The following is a 21857-nucleotide window of genomic DNA, read 5'->3' as shown; positions in this document are numbered from 1 at the left end:
TTTATTACACATCTCTAGATGTCATTATTCCATAAATACATTTATATACATACATATACACATATTTGTAATGAAAAGTACATATACATGTATTTTTATACAGTTTTTACAACAGTTTTTTCATGTCTTGTTTTTATATCGGATTTTGTATGCAAAAAATGGTGTGAGGAACTTTAAGTATTGTCATGCATAATTGATTAATTGTTGAATTGTATGAGCTATTTAATGGCTGTTGGGGTGTATGTTACTCATTCTGAAGAAGTCTCTATCTCAGAGATGAAAGCGCTTAATAAATACCTTTTGTGGATTTTTGTTTATGGCTCCTGCTTTTGTGTACGTATTAGTTTGTGGTGAGCAGTGTTTGTGGACTTTTTATTATTGGTATTTTGGGTTTCAAAGTTTTGTGGTTGATAATATATGTCACACCAAGAACTGCAATCCAGTGAATGTGCTACTAGGCTGTATATTTAGTTGAGGAAGCTGTACTGTTTGCTGGATAAAAATACTAAGTAGTAAACCATGTTGAAAATTTCCTGTGAAGTCTATATGGTAAAGTTGACTAGAGTGCTGCTAGTCTGGTGACATGTATGTATGTGTGTACTGCTGGCATGCACCTTCTTTAATTCAAGGGAGTTAATATATGCAGAAGGGAGATGTAGGTTTGTAATATCAAATTCATAGTGTGTTCTGTGAGCAGTCTTACAAATGGTCTACCAAAGAATAGCAGTTTATACCACTAACTAACAGCCACAACAGCAAATTGTTTAGAATCCTCAGTTCAACAAAATGGGGAACGAGGATGGACAGCTTTACTATTATACTGACCTCTCCTTGAAGGTCTATTGTCACGTTGGGAATTTCACAGAAGTATATAAACTTATTTTGAGGAGGAACACTACAACAGCACAGCTATATCATCCCAAGCAGTAGAGTGATACTCTTGGGAGGACAGTTAACAGTTACAGTATACCTACCCCACCCCTAGACTGAACTTCAGACTTGTAATAGTTAGAGACTGTAGGGACTGCAGCCCATGGTGCTGCTTAGAATGTGCTGTGTGGAAACATTTCTAAAATATATTGCAGAATGATCTCTAAAGTGACCCTGAAGTGTTCTGTTGTGTTTATCATAAATGCAATAGAATAGCCAAGATACTCTGACAAAGGTTTGCTTGGTGATGGCAAGTCTTCTCGTCTCTTCTTCCTTTGAAGGACACAGAAAGTTGTAAAGATAAATACTTATTTAGTATAATATCTTAACTACCTGTAAACATCCAAACCAGGAAACAGATGTTTTCAGACATTCAAGGGCTTTAAGTAGAAAAACTGGAAAATGAACAGATTGGTTTAGTGAAACCACTGATACTACCTTTTCGCACAAAAGGCGGCTTGGTCTTCAGGGACACACACTCAAAGTGGTGGATTGGGCATGCAGATGTACAGATCAATATCTGTAATTATGAAATTCTTCCCCCTGAAGTGACTGCCAATAAAACTGACTGCCAAGAAAAAGATGGTAACGTTTACAGGATCTGATGATTCAGAAGGAGATAACGTTAACATTTCCAGCAAAAAATTCCAATCTCATGAAGATGATACTTGACTTTTTGGTTGCAATTGACTGATGTTTGAGTACAGATACAACTGCACACTCAGGCAGCAGAAATATTAACTTTCTCCTTGTTTTATATGCTTTTTATCCCCTAACATCTGCTAGCCATCAACCCCCCCCCTCCCCACCATCAATTAGCCCATTTGTTCCTTAATAGAGTGACAACTGATTGCAGGAGGCCATCATTCAGGTAGTCATCAAGGGGGGATTCCTTATTATGGTCCTAACCATCCCATACCTAGAGGAAAACAGTTTTTGTACTTACTTTTCTCACTTGCTTAGAGAAAAACAGCTCTTGCACTCACTTCCCTCACTTATCTAGAGGAAAATGTTTACTTATCTAGAGGAAAATGTTTTTTATTCAGGCATGTCCAAGGGTCAGCTACCAGTGTTCTCTCCTGTCTGTCTGATGAAAATGGGCATCTTGAAGCAATGTAGAAATTGCCTCATGTACAAAGACAACCCTCTCCCCCTACCACCCAACACTACAACCTGTGAGAGATGCACTTACCTAGCCAAACTGGAGGTAAAGCTCTCTCCAACCAAGACTGAACTTGACAGTCATGAGGAGAAGGTAAACATTTGCACCACACCACACTCATCACATAGTCTCACTAAATCTACACCACCAAAATCCACACATAGTAACACAAAAGCATTCGCGGAGGCTTTCAATAATAATCTGTCTAAGCAACAGAGACCTCCAAAGCAGAAACGCAAGCAACCTCCATCCCTCAACACAACCCAAATGACACACAGCCCTCAGACTCACTGTGCCACTCAACCACAGCCAATAAGGCAAAACAATGTACCCAACACACTAGTCATAGGTGACTCAATAGTCAGGTACACTGATGTCCCACTCAACAGGCTAAACAAGGAGAAGGTTACTGTCAGCTGCCTGTCGGGTGCCAGGATCCGCCACATAACCCACACACTCGGGTCACTCCACAAGTACAAATATGACTCTGTCATTGTCCATGTTAGTGGGAATGACCTGAGACGTACCTCCCTAGACTACATGAAAAGAGACATGGAAGAGCTTTCCGATCTTGTAGCCCAGGCAGGTATGACCCTAGCCCTGAGTAGCATTCTGCCATCGCCCAGAATGATACCACAGTACAAGGACAAAATGACTGACTTCAACAATTGGCTAAGCTTCCGGTGTCATTCTAAGGGGATCCAGTATCTGTCTGCTTGGGATGACATGGTCAACAGACCACGATGCTTTGCCACAGATGGCCTGCACCTGTCACCCCTGGGATTCGGGATACTGGCTAAGGCTCTTGCTGCCCCTATAGTGCCTTTTTTAGACAAGATTCAAATAACAAATTCACCACTGTAACAGGAACAGGCAAGCAAAAACTGAGGGTAATGCTAGTCAATGCTAGAAGTCTAAATCTCAAAATGCACTCACTCGAGGCACTCTTTAAAATGGAGAACATCGATATCTGTGCAGTGACTGAGACCTGGTTCAAGGCTCCAGAGAGCACCCCTGCCCTACCAGGCTACAACTCATACCAAACTTTTCGGCCATGTAACCTGGACCAAAACACCAAAGGTGGAGTTGTGTCCATATCCATTAAGGATATCCTCCCCTCCAGGCTAGTTGCTCAGCATAATGCATTTGAGGTTATCCAAGTGCAACTAACTCTGGGCAAAACTGCAATCCAAATTGTAGCTTGCTACAGATCCCCCACCATGCCCCAGGATTCCCACTCCTCTTTTCTTGATGTACTGGAAAATATTAGGGTTCAACCAAACACCCTAATAATGGACGACTTCAACTACCCCACCATTAACTGGGAAAACTACTCGTGTACCAACTCCTTTGCTCAATGCTTTCAGGAATTCATAAACTCCAGTGCCCTGGATCAACTTATCCACACCCCCACCAGGGGCAACAATATCCTAGACCTAGTCATTACCAACATGAGTGACCGGTGTTCTACACCTGAAGTCAACTCCTCGTTGGTCCGATCTGACCATAAGCTAATCAAATATGATATCCACATCCCGCCCCCACCCCCCATTAAGGAAACCACTGTAAAAAATTTATCCAAAGCCAACTTCATACTTCTTAAGACAAAAGTGGTGAACTTCATGACACCCATGCAGATGGACAATACAGTTACAACTGCTGAATCCTGCACAAATGCACTCTATAAACACTTACACGAGTGCATGGATCGTGTTATCTCAAACAGAACCAAGACGCTATCCTCAAAAAAAAGGAAGCCAATCTGGTGGTCCCCTGCCATAAAACACTGTACAACAGAAGGAAGAAACTGTTGCAAAAGAGACTAAAATCCCATGAGTGGAGGAGCTTCCTGGTCAGCCTCAGTAAGAAACCGAGATCCCTTATAAGATCCTCCAAAGCTAGCTATGAAAACAAAATTTCTACTAATTCTAAGGACAACCACAAAGCATTCTATAGCTATGTCAAGAATCTCGATGGCAACATCCAGATCTGTTTTGAGTTACAGTACAACGGCACGAAAATTACAGAACTTACTGATATTGCTAACATCCTGGCAGATAGGTTCAGTGCTAACTTTACCCCACCCCCACCCCCTAAAGGGCCCATATCTATACAAGAAGAATGCAGAGTCCCCTGTAAGCACAACTACGCAGGTAAAAGCTGCACACTCTAAAGCCAAAAACACAGCATCCATGGATGCGTTTTACATAAACTTCAAAACGAACTGGCTCCCCACTTAAGCACCATGTTCAATAACAGCCTTGCATCAGGCTTTATGCCCACTGAATGGCGCACAGCAACAGTTATCCCACTCCACAAAGGGGGAGCCACCACTGATCCCGGGAACTATCGACCTATTAGCCTGACGAGCCTGGTCTGCAAGGCCATGGAACTCATAAACAAAGACATTGGTAACCTCCAAACTCTGGATCCCACCCAGTTCGGGTTTGTGAAAAGCAGATCATGCCTCCTGAACCTGATCAACTTCTTTGAGGCAGTCATCAAAGCTGTAGATGAGGGTAAGGTGGTTCATACAGCCTATCTTGACCTCGCCAAGGCTTTCGACACCAACCCCCATTCTGGAATTATAGCTAAACTCACTAAACTAGGTATAAATCCCTACAGGGTTCCATCCTGTGACCTCTCCTGTTTGGTATCTACTTCTCTGAAGTACAGGCTAACACAGAAGGCCTCTGGCTAACAAAGTTCACAGATGACTGCAAACTAGGAGCCACAGTCAAGTCCCCAAATGATGTGCACATCCTACAGAAGGGCCTCGCTGAGACAGATGCCTGGTGTCAGAGCCATGGCCTCAAGATCAATGCCAAAAAGTGCAGTGTAATCCCCTTTGGTAAAAACTCTGTACTCATGAACTACCACATAGGCAGCAATTTACTTAACACCGAATGTGTGATAAGAGACCTTAGGACCTAGGTGGACAATAGTCTTTCCTTTGATAGTCACATCGCCACAGTAGTCAGGAAGTCCTTCTACGTGGCACACCTTATCATAAAAGGGTTCTCATCCAGGAAAAAAGAGGTCATTGTTCCCCTCTACTCGACACTCATTAGACCCATTATAGAGAACAACGCCCTTTTTGAAATGTACCTCACAAGACATCTGCAGCAGCTGGAAAGGCCACAGAAGTACCTCACAAAGAGGATTACTGGCCTCAAACAAATGCCCTACACTGACCACCTCAAAAAACTCCAGCTTTACTCCGTAGCATATCGCCTACTCCGAGGTGATCTCTGCCTAACATATAAAGCTATGTCAAACCCAGAGCTGTTGGACATGCTACACCTAAAGAAATCCCAATCCCTCCAAGCTACACGCTCTAGGGACCTAAACCTTGTCACCACAATAAACATGACATGCTGGAAGGATAGATTCCTGTCCCAGAGACTTCCCATACACTGAAACAGGCTACCCATCTATGTCAAGCAAAGTTCTTCATTTGTACTCTTCAAGAAAAATCTTGATAAGTGGATGGGAAATAGGAAATACACCCCGGGGATCACTTCTGTGTCTCTGCTCGACAGTGGCACAGGAAAATAACTTTCTTGGGTGGCATAAGCCAGGGAACCTTGTTGGCTAGGCTTACGTAGACCCTTGGGCAGATAGCCTAGTACCTACCTATGACCCTATGACAGTAGAAGTATGTGCTTACAGATGTGAGGGCCTGCATTGCTTTCCTTTGTGAACGTGCATGTTCCTGTGCATGCCCTATGAAAGTTATCCTGTGAAAAAAGCTTGACATATCCAAATGCATGTCCCTGGCTCATATGCTGCATGCCATGTACCTCTTTCTCCAAGAGATACCAGCACTGAAGAAAGTTGGCTCATCTCCTCCCTCCAGCATGGGCGAGTCAATGACAACTGCACACTACCACTCTCTCCCATCTGGGTCCCTCGGCACCTGTGCTGCTAATCATTCTCAGGTCACCTGGGTCTTAGGGCTTCATCCCTCTATGCCATGCAGCCAGGCCAATAATATGAACTTTAACTGAAGCAGACTTGGTATTTGGCAGTACAGAGTCCAGACCCTTAAAGAATGCTCAAACTAGAAATGTATTTCAGTTCTGAAGATATATGAGCATTCTTTGGTGAGCCTCATGTCTTCCCTGAGACTGTTCAGAACTTTACTAGAAAATACATGACTTTGAGGAATTAGAAACCTAGCCTCCAAACTGAGATGTTGAGACAAAATTTAGGTCAAGTTCTCTACCAAACTGCTGATGCAGCCGATTTTTGTGTTGAGATATCTTCTAAGGTACTGTGCAGCATCAACAGAGACAATTGCTTGTTCTGACCAGGTCAGACCTATCAGAATCAGATCTGTGTTGTTCTGTTTTGTTTTTAGAAGGATCTTCTGAATAAATGTAATGGGGAGAAAGGCAGACATTAGACAATGGCTCCAAGGAATACAAAAAAACACCTTGTCTTCAAAATGTACAGTACTGGAGAAGGGAACAAAAGGCTGGGCTCTGCTTGTTCAGAATAGAGACAAATAAGTCCACTTTTGGCATACCTCATAGAAAACCTAGATTTGCACAAACTGTGTCACAAAATAGCTTTTAATTTGAATACCTTTGTCCCAAAGGTAAGGAATTCTTCAAAAAAACATCAAAGAAAACAACACACAAGTAAACAGGAAGTATAACTAAAACGGTACAGGCAAAAAGCTAACAAGCCAGGTTATTTGATCCCATCCTTAAACATGAGGTATGCATTAAGGCCTGGTGGATTATCACTACTTAAAGTGATCTGCCTGGACAATTCCCTGCATAGCCAAACAGTTGCCCAGTTACCACCCCTAAATTCTCTCATTACCTTTTCTTTAAAAAAAAAAAAAAAAAAACTCAATTTCTTAAAACTGGGGCAATATACAGAATTCTTAAATAATGCCTTTTTCATGTCCCCCTTCTGAATGCTTGAATAAGGTTTGCACATTCTTTTCTGTAGGGGAAGTTCAGTTTTTCCAACATAAAACAAGGCTGCAAAGTCATGCCAGGGGACTGTAGAACACAGTACCACAAACAAATAACCACAAAGGACTCTCACATAAAGTTTTTTTCTGATGAAGTTCTGTAATAAAATGGATCGAAAGTGCGAAAAAAAAACCCTTATGTGAGAGTTCTTTGTGGTAAATTGGTTTGTGGTCCTGTGTTCTGCAGTCTCTGGTGTAACTTTGCAGCATTTTTTATTTCATTGTGTGTTGTCACACTGTTTAGAAAACATTTTAGCTGGAACAAGTAGGTACTGCATTTGGCAAAATACACAACACCTGCTGTTTTCCAGTTATACTTCCTAGTACAATGAATAGTCCTCGGATAATCATTTAAAACAATGCACCTTCAAAAATGAAACAAGAGCTGGAGCAAGCATCATATTTACTCACAGATCCACTTGCTACACCCCTGTGTCTTTATTCAGAACTATCCCAAATGCTACTGATGGATTTGAAAACATACCAGGGTAAAGGACTCAGTTTTTGAAATTCAGGCCAAATATCCTGCACAAGTTTGTATTTCTTGATGATGTGGACAGCGCAGTGGTAGCATTGTCACCCCACAGCAAGAGGTTCTCCAGTTCGATGTTTGGCTGGGGTGCCTTCTATGCAGAGTCTGCATGTCCTCCCTGCGTTCGTGTGGGTTTCCACTGGGTGCTCTGATTTCCTCCTACGTTACAAAGATGTGTCTGGGAGAATTTCGCCCTGGGAATCCGCTGAAAATTGGCTTTGTTCCAAGTCAGACTTTCCCAGTAAACAAATGCTAAATAAATAATGTCCTGCAGATCGCATGTTTCAAATGAATAATGAAAAATCATAGAACAACCAAAATTGTGTTAATTTACTCTGGGGGTCTAAAATATGCACATAGTTTGAATGCCATTTTAGTTTCATAAAATTCATGATGTCAGCAATCAAGGGCACAAGATAATTACAAGCAATAAAAGCAGATATTAAGACAATACATTATAAAAACTGGTCATCCTCTGAGATGATCCTAAACATCCTGATAAACTGTCCCTTGACTATGCTCCTTTTCTGTTTAAAAGTATGAACACTTTTAAGCGTGTTGACTTAAAGGTGTATATAGCTTGGTAATCATCACTGGTTGCCTACTATTGGTCCCACATTCCTGTAATTATATTAGACTGCAGATTATTTAAAGATCAAGCCTGTCAGATGTGGAACTGTACATTCTGTCTTCTTTGAAGCAGTGGATAACATATCTGGACGCTGTTATCTGACATGACTTCCATAACTGAAAAGCCAGCTCAGTGGCGTAGAGGGATAAAGTCATAACTATGGCCCAGCTGCCCCTGGCCCAATTACCAGCCAGGTGCTGGAGAAGCTGGCCATGGAAAAAGAGGAATGAAAAGGTGGAGGCTTCGCAACTCTATTTGGGGGGAGGGTTGAAAGGTATATGCCTCGGTTACAGACTCCATGTTGAATGCTAATGGAGACTAGTGCACACTAGAGGTGTTTTTTTTCTTAATGGAGCCTGGCAACTAAAGGGACAAAATACACAAAAGCAGGAGATATACCTCTCATGTATACCCCCTACAAAAAAAAAATCTTGGGATACAGTAGGTATGCAAAGGGGGGATGCTAGGGCCTTAGCAAACTGCCCTGATCTCCAATCTCCAGAATGTATGATGGCACTATTTCACAACATGATCCTCACTCACAGAAGTGAAAAATGGGCCTTATGGTTGTTGCCTCTAGGGGTAGCAAAAGGATCAACAGGGCAGGTGAGAGGAAGGGACCACTGGGAATCATAATACAAAAATAGAAAATAAAGCAAAAATAAAATACTCACATATGTGAAAGTGTCAAATAAAGAGTTAACTAACCACACATAAATGCCACCATTTCCATATGCATATATTTAGGGAAAGAGAAATCCCTAGAAGAGCTGAAATGGTCCTCCATATAATTCAGAGATTTTCCAAAAGTTAGACCTTCTGAGAAAGACTGAGAGGTATCCTAACAATCTAAATTCATTATAAGAGAAAATCACTTTGGGGCAAACAAACATCCTCCTTCATTGGCAGAGAAAACCAGTAATGATGACCTCTTTCTTCTTATATTCCCCCCCAACAACTTCACCGAAAACTTCTGCAGGATCTCCCCAGTACTACCCCAATATTAAGTCTATATTAGATTCCTGCTGTTTATGGAGCCATCTTTAAATTACTAGTCTCCCATCAGGACACAAATGCTCATCAGCAGTTGAATTCTGCTCACTGGTATGTCATTAGACCTCAGGAATTTCTTAGTGTTGTTTTTAGCTAATTATATGGTTGCTAGTTAAAGAGCTACTAGTGGAAAATATAATCTTCTTTACCTCCCCAAGTGTGTACGATCAATCTGCAGTATAAAACTAGAGAAATACAATATAAGTTATACAATATAACATTTTACAATTACTGACCTTGCATGCACAGAAATCAGGTACCTCGTAGTTTTGTTTGGCCCTGCCCAAATCTCACCCGCCCCCAGTGGTGCTAAATTTAAAGCTCTAAAAACCACACCCTCTCCACTATAACCTATCAAATATTACCTCCTAGATCAAACCACCCCCCACCTGCCACTAATCTTCTAGTCTTCTTAATTTATTCCTGCTCCAAATACAGTTCCAACATAATGTCCCAGCAAGGCACTATACTATACCTCAAAATACTGCTACTATTTTCATTGTTACCTCTGTTACGCATTCCATACCTCCTCAGCAACTATGAAAATCAGCCCTATCTAGGTTTCCACTACCCAAAATCCCAAACTATCACTACATCAATATTAAGCAATACTGACCACTTCATAATTCCCCACATACCTGACCCCACCATTCCTAAAAGCTACTACCCGATTAGACCCAGGTATATCAGCCCCAAAACTAAACATTACCAAAAATTTATGAATAAAATTATGAAACTCACAGTTACCTTACACTATAGCCTGACAATGGATGGAGACATCCAACCAAACCCTGGCCCATCCCCACCTGCTGATTCCAGTTCCCAAACTAATATTCCTTCTAACATAAGACTGGCTAATAGGCCCCCTAATTCTCTTCTGACCTGCCAACTAAATATCAGAAGCATAAACAATAAGGTCCATAATCTGCATGCTCTCTTAGCAGTTTACTCCTCCGATGTATTATGTCTTACGAAGACCTGGCTAAAACAGGTAACTAAAGACAATGAGGTAATACCACCAGGGTACGACATGCTTAGATTAGATTGTACTACTAGGAAGGGTGGCAGGGTAGCTGTACTCTATAAAAATACACTAGATGTTACTAAAGTCTCCCTACAACCACCCCATGCAGAAATTCTTATTACCAAACTACAGATTAACAATAACAAATGCATAAACATTGTCTGCATTTACATTTCTCCAAGTAATAATACAAACACCCTAGAGGACATCTTTCACTGGTTATCCAGTACCTACCCCCAAGAAACTATAGTGCTTGGAGATTTTAACATTGATTGGAACACCTGTTCCTCGGAATTTCCTACAACCCATATCAACCTACACGGTTTTACACAGCTCATATCCTCCCCCAACCAGGATAGGCAAACCCAATAATACAGACAGCATTCTAGACTGGATACTTATCAACAGCCACCCCTATATGTACAAATCAGGGACTCTCCCAGATCACCTAAGTGACCACTTACCTACGTACATTATCAGGCACAAGCTGAACAACCCCCAAAAGACCACCTTTAAAACTATCAGAAATAATAAGAACTTCAACTCCGCCAATTTTCAAAATGAACTTAAAGCTTGCAATTTGTCAATCCTAAAGCACCTTTCACTGGGCAATGCAGTAGCATACTTTAATTCCATATTCCTTACTATTTTTGATTCTCAAACTCCTGCTCGCTCCATTAGAACAAAAACAAAAACTGCCCCATGGCTCTTAAAAGAGACCAAATCTAAAATCATAGCTAGAAATAAGACATGGGATAAATGGCGAGCCACAAAAGACCCACTAGATCAACTCAGATAAAGAGAGCTAAGGAATCACACAAAATATCTATTATACTAGACAAAAAAAAAGTTATACTACCATCTTCAAAAATATCACAACAAACCTCAAAAGTTTTGGGCAGGAATAAACAAACTTCTTCACCCAGGACAGTCCTCCATCCCTACCCAGTCAGCTTCCAACCATAAATCCCCAGAGGATATTGCAAATACCTTCAAAAGTTTCTTCACAGAGACTATCCAATCCCTAGCCAGCCAACTGGCACCCAGCTGCTCAAACCCAAATTCTGCCACAGTTAATACCCCATTCTCCTTTAGCTTTCAGCCTGTTTCTACATCACTTATGAGCTTTCTAATTAAGAAATTAAAACCAACTACTCTAGCAGCTGATCTCCTCCCACCACAGTAACTGCAAAAAGTGGCAGATGCCATAGTATACCCCATCTACATCATAATCAACAGAACCTTATCTGAAGCCACCATCTCCTCCATTTGGAAAATATCTCATGTAATAACACTCCATAAAGAAGGCAACTCTTTCTAAGTGTCAAACATTAGACACATAGCTGTTCTGTCACCACTGGTTAAAATTATGGAGACGTGTGTACATAAACAACTTATGCATTCTCTTACCTAGAATAAGCTGTTGGCTAACTCTCAGCATGGTTTTAGGCCACATCACAGTACCACCTCAGCCCTCCTATCCTTCTCTAACACCATAAACCACAAACAAAATAATAGCAAGCTTTCCTCAGCCCTCTTTTTAGATCTCTCCAAGGCCTTCAACATGGTCAACCACCAAATACTCATGCACACCCTTAAGGCATTCTCACTAAATAGCCGTGCACTTCAATGGTTCCAATCTTACCTGTGTGGTAGACAAGAAGCCATCCTATGGCAGGACAAACTATAAACCTGTCTACCCGTCACTCTAGGTGTCCCCCAGGGCTCCATACTAGGACCCCTTCTTTTCTCTCTCTTTATTAATGACCTTCCCACTGTCATTCCAAATGCTACCTGTATCCAATATGCATATGACTCCACCTTGATTTGTTCAGCCACCTCCCTGACAGATCTAATGACATTAACCCAGAATGCTTTCAATATACTTGAAAACTGGCTCTCTAACCGTCAGCTGATATTAAACCCTAACAAAACAAAGTTGCTTCTTTTCTCTCCCACTTGTAAGTCTTCCTCACTACTCTTTACCATAAAATCTAATAATGGTACCATTATCTCCCCAGATGCGCAAACCAAACTCTTAGGTGTCACAATAGACAACACCCTCAAATTTGATATCCATGTCAAACAAACTATCAAAACTATTAACAAAAAACTTGGCTCCCTCTATAAGATCACACCTTTCCTTACTCCATTTGCTAGGACTGCTATTGCTCTTTCCCATCTACTCTCCACTCTTCTCTATGCCTCCCCTCTACTCACTAATTTGAACACTCTAGCTGTTATAACCATATTGGTAGATTTGCAACAGGCATGGCCTATAGGACCCACCACTGTCACAAACTAAACCTTCTGGGGTGGCTAGAATCGCCTAGCCTACTTCAGTACAACCAGCTTACAACTGCCCATAAATTTCTCAACCACCCTGATAATACGCCTTCACTTAAAAATATCATCAACCCTTATAGCAACCTGAGGTCACTTTGCTCTTCTAATAAACTACTGGTTCAAACATCCAAAATCAACAACTCTGCTGGGGACTCTCTGTTTACTAACTCTGTTGGCAAAACTTGGAAATCTCTTCCTGCTGATCTTACTCTTGAACCCTCTCTTACTCGGCTATACTTTAAAACTCACTGGCTATGTCCTTGTTCAAAACCTGACTAGATCCTCCTCTCTAGTCTGTAATCATGTTACATTGCCTAGTCAATTTGTCAACACTGTTTTAAAAATGTATGATTATATTACCTGCTTGCTCAACTGAAGCCTGTAAACTGTGTGTAACTTGTAATCATTTTCTGATTTTTACTGTATGTTTTACCTTGGAGGTTTTCTCCCATGGACATGTGGAAAATGGACATGTATCCAGTCTGCCTACCCCGGTCAACAAATGTAAAATAAATAAATAAAATAAATCTCACAATTTGCTTCTAGAAGGTGACATGTTAGTTTGGTTGAGTAATCTATATTACTATATAGATATATACTAATATTATATATATTAATCTATATATATATATATATATATATATATATATATATATATATAAAAGACTTTAAGGAGTTACAACTGGACAAATTATGCCTATTGCTACAGGAATTGCTGAAGCACAGGGCTGAAACTGTTATCTTCTGAGGGGATCCTGCTTTTTTATAAAAATTAAGTAACAGAAACAGCTATGCCTGTCAAAACAATCATGCATAAATACAGACATTTTGCACTTTTACAGCCACTAATGATGTGGTTTAATCCTTCAACAGTTCCGCAACCAGCTTTAGACCCCTCTACTAGATGAAGACATCAGGCTCTATCCAGGAAGTGAACACTTTGCTGGAATCAGTGGACATAGCTAATCCGCTGCAATCAACTATTTTCTTCCTGCTATACTCACACTCATTTGCAACCTAAATTATATATATATATATATATATATATATATATATATATACACACACACATATATATATATATATATATATATATATATATACACACATATATATATATATATATATATATATATATATATATATACATATACACACACACACACATACCCTACAGACAAGGTCCCTGGACTAGCTGACTTATGTGAAATACATGCATAATTTAGGTACCTGCTAAAAGTCTAAGGACAGTAGCTGCAATCCTTATAACAATGTCATGGAGAATTTGTCTTCTACGAGGTACAGTAATCTTAGCTACAGGACTGTGAGAGTGTAGCCTTCCCACATCATGAGATGAAGAGGGCTTCCACAAACCCACTTATAACTCACAATGCACCTTGGAATTTGCCTTTTTTTTTTTTTTTTGAAAAACACATTTATATTTTTAAAGTGCTGGGAACCAGGGCAGTGAGTCTTGTACTTTTGACAGAGAACCACAGAATCTGGATAGAAACCTGATTTGCCACACTTATAATAGCTTTTAACCATACCATACTCCCTGTCTCACAATATATTTCATTCTTATCGGTTACAACTTGTATTTCTAAGTAAAGGTGTGACATGCTATTTTCTTCAAGTAAAACACCTATCACATTTATGAACACAGATCTCAAGGTCCTGACTATGGCTAAGTGGATAGAGTTCTACAGGTGACCCCATTGTTGGTGTCTGATAAAAGTAGGTTGCATCTCTGGAAGTTGTATTTCAAATTTTCTCAGATTTACTTATTTTATTTATTTAACATTTGTTTACTGGGAAAGTTCAGCTTGGAACTAATCCAATTTTCAGTGGAGGCCCGGGGAGAAACACTCCTGATGCATGTTTTTGTAACGTGGGAGGAAACTGGAGCACCTGCAAGAAACGCACACAAATGCAGGGAGGACATGCAGACTCTGCACAGAAGGCACCCCAGCCGAGAATCAAACTGGTGAACCTCTTGCTGTGAAGCGACAATGCAACCACTGCACCATCCACCTGTCAAGACTCGTACTTCTTTGCTGTGCTGGATGCCAAAACACCTTTAACAGTATTTCATGCACTCCTTTTTAGAATCTGAGAATTTTGAAAAGATTTATAAGGTAGGCCAGTAATCTCTACTGTTGCACTTCTATGAGGATCTCAGCTAATGACTACCTGACAAACTCACTCTCTGTTTCTCCATAAAGATAACGGTCATTCTCCCATTACTAGGCAGCTATTTGCTCTCCCTATATCCTCTTTAACCTGTATTTGAAGTCTTTTTAATAAATCAAAAATCATACCTTCAATATTATTTGGATTCTGGGAACAGGTTGTCCACTTAAGTTACAAGCATCTATTAATGACACTTATGGCCACAAACTGACTTAGACTGGGGTTTCCCCAAACTTTTTGGAAAGTGATTTCTAGTTACGCTACAATAACTGCTCACTAAATGAGTAAGAAATACAAGTGATTATCCTGACCATGCACACCTCCTTAAAGTATGCATCATCATGGGAAATCTCTGGATGTTAAAGTTTCTACACAAGAAGAAGATTTTAATTTCAAGACTATTCTAGAAAAAGTCAGGGCAACATAATACCATATAGCATGCTGTCTTTCCCTACTATGCAGCCAACCTGACTAAAATGTAGCTAATGTGCCATACTTTATACCTGCCAGGATTTGTACAGCTAAAGTAAGCTATTCTCAACTTCTACAACCTAGAGGCAAACATTTGACCAGGGAAGATCATGGAACAATGGAGGAAGTGAATTACCCAATATACAGGGATGCAATCTAGCTAATATAACTACTATATTATACGTGATCCTGCAAAACCACAGCAAACTTTGGTGGAAATAGGATGGGTTGAAACTAGGTAGGTTCTCTCTCCAAACAGCAACTGTCCACCCAGCCATCCTTTTGGCTCTAACCTTGAATTACTCGTAGAGAAGCTAGACTACTCCCAATGTGTACTAATGTGGTTTTGTCTAGTAGTTATCACTTCACCCTGTACACGGGAGGACCTACAAGTTTTATAGTCAAACATTATTCTATAACCCAACATATCCACTGTAATTTAATTGTGCTTTGTCTCCCTGGAATGAAAGAGAAGGAAGTCAGTAATATGGCAAGGGGCTACCTCGTCATTGCTGCCTAACACAATAGGTATCCCTCAAGGATCTATTCGTGGACCTTTACTCTTTAATACATCAATGACCTGCACACAGCCTGTGGACAAGGTGCTCTTATTCCATACACAGATGACTCCACCATCAGCTGGTCCTCTTCCACTCTAACACAACTACAGCTAAAAACACAGCATGTGTTCCCCTCAATTGAAACGCGGCTCACTACATATCAACCCAAACAAAACAAAGCTCCTTCTTTTCATTCCCAAATCACTCACCCCTGAAAAAACATCATTCAAATTTTTTTTCTTTAAATAAAACTGAAATAGAAATAGTCCCCCAAACCAAATTACTAGGTGTGACTATTGATGACAAATTAAAGTCTGACCTGCATGTTCAAAGCAGCATCAAGAAAAAACATCAAAATCTTGGCTTATTATATAGGAATAAGCATTTTCTGAATACTCCTGTTAAAATCACACTAGCCAAATCGTACCTCTTACCCTCTCTACTTTATGCAGCCTCAACTTTGAACAACCTACAAACCTTACTAAAAGTCAAGTTAGAAAGCTGCTACAACAAATTGCAAAGTTCACATTGAATGCTAAACACTTAGCACACCACTGCAATACTGTACAGTCTATTAACTGATTTGAACTTTCCAACCGTCTCTCCTACATCCAACTAATAACCACACATATTATTATTCACAACTCTCTATACTGCCCAGCACATCCCAAACAGAAATCTCAGATCCAGAGTTAAACAGCTCCTCATAGTCTCCAAACCTTCCACTTCCTCTGGCCAAAGCCTCCACCTCTACTCTGCTGCTAAAGCTTGGAACTGCCTACCTCTTACCATCAGAATGGTAACTAATCTTTCTTCATTCAAATCCTTACTAAAGCAAATCATGGATATGTTCCTGTTCCCATCCCGGATGGAAATGACTATGTTTATACTCTCTGTACTCTGTCTCACCTTGGTAGCTCTTTCATTTGCAACTGCTCTCTCTCTCGGCTCTTCTTTCTCCTCCTCCTTACTGATCTAGCCTTTCACTTATCAGCACATCTTTACAACTAATAAAATGTTAGCACTAGGTCTTCCCTCCTTGCTCAAACTATGTATCCTCTTGCGTTCTGTCTGCTTATATTCCTCCTTTCTCTATCAGCTCTTTCACATTATCTGACTGTACTTTACCCCCCTTCATTTATCTTTTTCAAAGTACTTGACACTTACTCAATTAACTTCTAAGCACAAACAATGTCTTTCTCCTTAACCCTCTCTCTCTCTCGTTTGCATCTCTACATTAAAAGACTGAACCAGAATGCCTTTCCTATCCTCAAGACTGCACTACATTGTTAAAATGTACTGCAATATCTTTTGTACCATAACAAAAAAAGAAGTCATGTACTTACCATAACGTTCCATCTGTGTTGTCGATCTTCATTCTTCCTCACCTAATGGGTTTGGATCTGATCCATCGGATCCGACTTGGCTAATGCTAAAGCTCACAGCCACCAGATCTCTGGAGCTTCTCCCTTACCCACAATGCACACTTCCAATTACCTCAGATTTTGTTTGCTGCTATATTAGCATAGAAAGATGAAGACAATTATGGAAAGCCATATCCAGAGCTATATGTACATATAAATGTACCTATTTAGAGACCATGCAAATACTCATTCCTCCAGAAGTCATGAATGGGTGTTGGCAGGAGGAGAGTTGAGGAAGAATTTTTTTTCTGTTCTATGCAGACAGAACTGCAATTGTCAATGAACATCCAGTAAATGCAAGATATGTTCTCCTTTGTTGGTAAACTTAGAAAAAAAAACACTGGCAAATTGATAGTACTATTGATGTTGGATTCTGACACCAATTTTGGAAGAAAGGATGGGTTGGTATGCAAAGGAAAACCAAGTAAGGTGGTTTAGAAAATAGTGCTTGGATCTCAGAAATTCTTCTTGTGGAAATGATGGCAACCAAGAAAACAGTCTTCCATGAAAGATATTTAAGGTCTTGTGCAGCTGCTGGTTCAAAGGGAGATTTTGTGAGACAATGAAGCATCAAATTTAGGTCCTAAGCGGGTTTAGGGTCTTTAAAAGGAAGCTTTAGAAGGAGTGACCCTTTTAAGAAGGCCTTGCTCAATTTGTGAGAAGCTATGGGTGCACCATTCAATCCTGTATGGTAATTTGAAATTGCTGCTAGCTGTACCCTAATGGTTGAGGTACTAACACTGTTCTGAAAAAGGTGAGCAAGGAAACCTAAAATGTGAATAATGGAGGTTGAAAAGGGGTCAAGTTTATGCTGCTGAGCCCAAATGGCAAACCTTTTCCATTTACCTGAATGTTTTCCTTGTCAAGGGTTTATGGGAAGACAAAATTATACGTTGGACAGGTGATGAGAGTGTAGAATGTCTGGCTACTAAGGGAACTGGAGAAGCCAAGCAGGCAGTTTGAGGTTTGGTATACCCCGGTGTGATATGCCCGTCGGGTGAGACAGGAGGTCCAGAGTTGGAACTAGGTTCCATGGTGGTTGAACCAGGTGAGGCCATAGGAAGGGAAACCAAATTTGTTGAGGCTAATAGGGGGCAATGAAGATCACTGTGCTCTTCAACCTGGAAGCTTTTTGTAAAATTTTGGGATCAAAGGGGTTGGTGGGAAGGTATAAAGAAGATCAGGGGGCTAATCGTGAAGTACAGCATCCCTGATTGATTGCCCCTGTGGAGAAATCAGGGCAAAGTAGTTGCTGCACTTGTTGTTTAGGGGACAGACAACAAGACTGCAGCACGGCTAGCCCCACTGACAGAAAATCTCATCTGCCACTTTCTCGTTGAGGGACCATTCATGTGAAGTATGCACTTGCTCAGTTTGTCCACAACAACGTTGGAGCACCCCAGAATGTGCGTCGCTAAAAGAAAGCAGTCAGAAGAGACTGACAACTGCCAGACCCAGACTGCTTCTTGACACAGTAGGTAAGATTTGGTTCCCCCTTGTTTGGTGATATACCAGACGACTGACATGTTGTCTGTTTGAATTGCAATCATCACAGAGGAAAGAACATTTTGAAATGCTCACAACACCAAGAGCACTGTAGTCATCACATTTATATTGAAATTGGCCTCTTCGGGGGACCAAGTACCCTGGACTGTCTTTCCCAGATAATGCTCTCCCCACCCAACCCGGAAAGCATCCATGGTCACAATGCCCTTGGGCTGTTGCGGAATGAAGGGATGGCCATGGAGCAGTTGATCAAACTGGATCCACCAAAAGAGATCTCTTTTGCAAGTATTGGTAATTTTTATCTGATACGACATTAACTGTTGGAAGAATGACCATTGAGTAGCCAACCTCCACTGTACAATCTGCATGTAAAACCTGGCCAATGGAACTAAGGTTATCGCTGCTGCCATGAGGCCCAGAGTTCAGAGAACTGTGCGGGCTGAGACTGATGTGTTGTCTACAACCTTCTTGACCTGTGACCTTACAGTTAGAACTGTGCTGGAAGGGAAGCAATAGCAGTCTTTGTGTTGAGTAGTGTTCCAATAAATTCCAAATTCCAATGTCTGAGTTGGTTCAAGTTGTGATTTGTTGTAGTTTATTGTTATTCCTAGGACAGAACAAGTGTGTAGAACCTGATCTCTTGAATGTATGAGTTGATGCCGGGCTGCAGAAGTAATGAGCCAGTCGTCCAGATAGGGAAACACCCAGAATCCCTGCAGTCTGAGGTAAGCTCCTACTACTGCCATGCATTTGGTAAACATCATGGGGGCTGTGGTGAGTCCAAAGGGTGTTGCACTGAATTGGTAGTAACTGGCTCTAGGTCCTTTTTGGATCACCTGTTCATCTTTATGTGATAGTAGGCTTCTAGAAGATCTATTGAGCACATCCAGTTATCCTTGCCCAGAAAAGGGAGAATGGATTGAATCATGACCGCAGGAACTTGGTTTATTGAACAGATTTGTTTAGATTTTGTGAGATCCAAAATCAGCCTCCGGTCCCCTGTCTTTTTTGGCAATAAAAAGAATCATGAATAAATTCTGGATACTATCTGTTCTAGCAGGACCTCTTGGATGACTTTTTTTTCCTAGCAGCTTTCAAATCTGAATTGCTGCTTGATTCTGTTGACTGGGTGAAACATCGGGTATTTTTCTGGGAATTGGAAGTGGTAGGGAAAATGGTATTCTACAACCTCTGGATATAACCCTCTGCACCCAAGTATCTTTTGTTCATTTTAGCCAGGCTCTCTGATGCAGGGATAACCATCTCCTGACTGTTTCTAGAGGTGGACAGTCGGGCCACCATTCAGGAGGGCTGGAAGGGTTTATCAAAGAAAAATTCTCATGACCCCCTGGTTTTGCGGGCCATCTCTGCCACGAGGGCAACGACGTCCATTGGAGTTCCCCCCTCTGCCTCTGCGGGCACTTATTCCACCTGTGTCATGCAACAACCTTAGGACTTTTTGAACCACATTTTCCAGCCACTTCATTGATTCCTGAAGAAGGATCTTTGAGGGGCCGAAAAACATATGCCCACGGCAGACAAGGTCTTTCCATCTTTCTCACACCTGGTCAGTGTTTCTTTCACTTTAGAGCCAAAAAGGGTAGTTCTGTCAAAGGGTACGTTAAAGAAATTGGACTTAAATTGGTCCACAAAATTGCACAAGCACATCCAGGCATGCCTCCTCATGGAAATGCCTGAACCCACAACTCTTGAGGTTCCTTCCACTATTTTGAAAACTAACCTCATGGAACTACTGGATATTGACTGTAGGGAAATAGAAACCTGATCAGAAGAATCATACTCTGTCTCTTCCCTAGGCCTCTTATCAGGAGGGGGGTGGGGGCCCCTGATCAAACTAATTAGGTCTTCCGCCATTTTGAGCATATGTTTTTTAGGCATGGAAGTCTGAGAAGGAAAATGCTGTACTTGTTTCTTTGTCTTTAGAGCTGCTTTAGTCTTTGAAGCTGAAGATGGCTTAATATATAGCTGTGTAGGTCTGAAGACACCCTCAGAAGCTGATGCCTGCTCAGCGGCTCCGGACCCATCTGAGGGAATGATTTCAGAGTGTCCAATACCTTGAGTTTCCAGAGTCCCAGTTGGCTCCACGTGGGAGTCGGAAGCGGCCTGTGGCTCTGAGGTAGCGGGCACCAGGGGCTACGAAAGTGCCTCACTGAGAACCAGCGACTGGCCTAGCAGAGGCTTCATCATCGGTTTTGGACCTCGGATGCCTATCCTTTTCCTTGTCCTTGCATTTTTTGTAAACTCCAGTTGTCGGCTGGTCCGACGGCATTATATAATTAAATCTTCGGCCAAAGTAATGAAATGCAAAATCGAACCGATGCTTGACAGTGCGTTGGTTAAATCTAGCACAAAACCGACAGCTAGCAACATTGTGATCAGGGCCTAGGCAAGGAATACAGTAAGAGTGAAAATCCTTATGAGGCATTTGCTTCCCACAAGAAATACAATTGATAACTTTTTCTGACATCGGTCTGGAGCAAGAAAAAAGTTTCCCCAACGGGGTACTTAGCTTTAATGAAGACTTCAGTTCTGAAATTCGGATTTGAAAATCTCAGGAGTCGGCCGACCGGCACTTGTGAACTGCTTTTGCTTTGGGCACCACGTGGCAAGAAAGACTGAAGAAAATAGCGTCAGCTGCATCTTTTATGCCCCTGGCGCACTGACGTCAGGGAACAGGCGACAGTAACCGACGCCAGACCTAGACTTTGGAATTCTGGCCGACTGAGGGTAGCCTGCCAGCAGGATAACCCAAGAGTAATGACTGCAACAGTGAAACACGATGAACATCGGTCTCATTCGGGGACCACGTGCCTTGGACAGTCCTGCCCGAGCAGTGCCCCCCCCACCCTAGACAGGAGGCATCTGTGATCATCATGGCTTGGGGCGGGGTTGCAATAAAGGGGCGTCCTTCTCGAAATTCCTGGGATTGTAGCCACCAGATGAGGGAAGTCTTGCACATCTTGCTTAGAGGAATCGGGTAACTTAGGGGCTCGTATAACAAGAGACCACTAAAC

At 41.4% G+C, this 21857-nt stretch overlaps 1 protein-coding gene across 1 annotated transcript in view; it reads right to left on the bottom strand.

Moving 5' to 3' along the window:
• The window catches only part of SCRN3 (secernin 3), a 939975-nt gene that overhangs the window by 628264 nt on the left and 289854 nt on the right, over positions 1-21857 (bottom strand). The window lies entirely within an intron of this gene.

Source organism: Protopterus annectens, chromosome 6.part1 (genome assembly GCF_019279795.1).
Source record: "Protopterus annectens isolate FY-2018-M chromosome 6.part1, PAN1.0, whole genome shotgun sequence".
In the NCBI taxonomy this organism is placed as follows: domain Eukaryota; kingdom Metazoa; phylum Chordata; order Ceratodontiformes; family Protopteridae; genus Protopterus; species Protopterus annectens.
This window is presented reverse-complemented; position numbering and strand designations above follow the sequence as displayed.